Source organism: Frankliniella occidentalis, unplaced genomic scaffold (genome assembly GCF_000697945.3).
Source record: "Frankliniella occidentalis isolate FOCC.00 unplaced genomic scaffold, Focc_3.1 Scaffold391, whole genome shotgun sequence".
In the NCBI taxonomy this organism is placed as follows: Eukaryota; Metazoa; Arthropoda; class Insecta; order Thysanoptera; family Thripidae; genus Frankliniella; species Frankliniella occidentalis.
This window is the reverse complement of record NW_026267513.1, coordinates 40,209-42,314: the sequence shown is the minus strand read 5'-3', so window position 1 is coordinate 42,314 and position 2,106 is coordinate 40,209. Positions and strand designations below refer to the sequence as shown.

Here is a 2,106-nt window from a genome sequence, read left to right as displayed (position 1 = left end):
CCCCCCCCTCTGCTCAGACCGGGGGGCCCCGCGCGCCCTCGTTTGCTCCAGATGGTCGGGTTTCTTCTCAAAAGGTGTCCCCCCCTCACCATCGCGTCACCATTGTGTGGTCCTCGTCAGGCCGCTCAGCTGTGAGGCTGCCTGCCCAGCCCACCCAGCCTGCCCAGCTCAACCCCCGAGATTTTACGCCGCCTGCATCCTGACAATTTTTGTGTGCCTGCGCCCCATGCCTGCCGCGCTCCTTGGCCGACCTGGGTATGCTCATTTAGGACCCCAGCGTCCCCCTACTACCCCCTCTAACAACAAAGAAAAACAGGCCTTTCCTTGGTGAAAAGGACTGGGGCAAGACTGGGGAAACGTATATGTGCCATATCACGGACCTGTGCGTGGTCAATATGCGCGGGGTAGCTGAAGCGAGGTGTGTAAAGTCGCTAAAAAGAACAACCGATTAGAAACTTTATTTTGCTGGGATTTATAACCAACAAACAAGTATGCTTTTCATCGTGGGTAAAGCCCCCCTGCAGGCCATCATATATAGAAACGGCCTCCACGACGACGCCGCACTAATACTTCTTTTCTCGGCGCGCGTGCTAATTTTTTTCACGTGTCGTTTAGCGGGACATGCCGGGCTGCCGGGGAAATAATAATCGTCCGTAATGGTCGTGGTGGGGCTGCGATTATCGGCACGCGCGCCCGCCTATTGGCACCGCGCCGCCTATTGGCACTCACACTTGTGAGCGCAGCTATAGCGCTGCTCTGGGGGCGGCCCGAGCCGAGCGCAGCTAGTTCCTTAATTTTCACTCGGAACGCGGAACGGCGGCGCGAGGAGTTGCCCTGTAATCATCATCGCGTCGCGTCGGGCGGGGAAATGTAGTGTGTCGATGGTTGGAAACACAACAACCCTTGTGATGTCGCGCTCTTTCGCATGTCGTGTGGTCTTTCGCGTTTGCCAACGCAGGCGCAGGTCGTACAGGCGAGGAGGAGAAACCAAGCATTCTGTTCGGGTTCATACAGGAAACATATCGTTCGCTGTGATACGAACCTCCCAAGTTGGAGGCTCCCATAGCGCCTGGTGGGTAGGCAAATATCTTGCCTGAAGCGCATGCGTGTACTGCGGGCTGGCCTACCCCGAGTCTCGCAGGCGATATCGTCCGTCAGTCATTTGCCGAATATATATTTACTTTTTTTGGACAATCTTTAAGTAGCTGCCTGTGACTGGTACCTGACAACCAGCGATTGAGAAATCGCATTGTGGTGCAAGCGCCTTCAAACCAACCACTTAAATCTTGTTAGGGACTTTACTGTAAACATTTTAACTGTGACTCTTTATGTAATAGCATTTCGAAGGACTCCTGCCATTTTCGCGCTTCGCTTCTGTTTTTGGTTGAAGCGAAACGAAATATGGAATATGTATCTTACTAAGGGGTTGGACTTTAGTCAAGAAAAATCTCGGAGGAACGACTTAGATCTACACTGGTAGATTCCTGCAAAGCAATGCTTGCAGAGTATTTGGATCCTTTGTATCAAGCAAGCATTTACTTTGCAATTACATGTAGCGTAACTTTAATTGTAATTAATTAAACTGCAGTTTAATTAATTACAATTAAAGTAACGCTTTGCGATTGCATAGCAATGCTTTACTGCGTGTTTCAGTGCTGCAAATAAGCGTTACTTTGTAGTTTGCAAAGTAAATGCCTCGTAGTAACAGGAGTAACAAAGGATCTAAATACTCCGCAGTTCTGCAAAGCATTGCTTTGTCGGACTTTAACAGTGTATCTATCGGTGAATCACGTTCCAAAATGATTGCAATATGAAGTTGATGTGACTCTATGCTCTCATTGTCGCCGCAATTTTTTTTTTATTTTCCCCGTCATAACGTACGTTATCCTCGAACAAACAGTCTGAGAATGTGTTTTGGATCCAGCGCGCGTGCAACGGGCCGGGCGGCAACAACTTTACTTCTTCCTCCATAAATTCTATTCCGGATCGGAGCGGGGAGGCATGCGCGCACTTTTGCACATTTTGCGTGGCGCGCGCGGTGCCGCACAATGAGAATATATTGAGGCTGCTGGTATCTCTCTGGGATGGCCCCACCTGGCCCCCCCC

General features: G+C 50.4%; 1 protein-coding gene across 1 annotated transcript in view; it reads right to left on the bottom strand.

The window, feature by feature from the left end:
• The window catches only part of LOC127751241 (uncharacterized), an 11,995-nt gene that overhangs the window by 9,182 nt on the left and 707 nt on the right, over nucleotides 1–2,106 (bottom strand). The gene's annotated exons all lie outside the window — the stretch shown is intronic.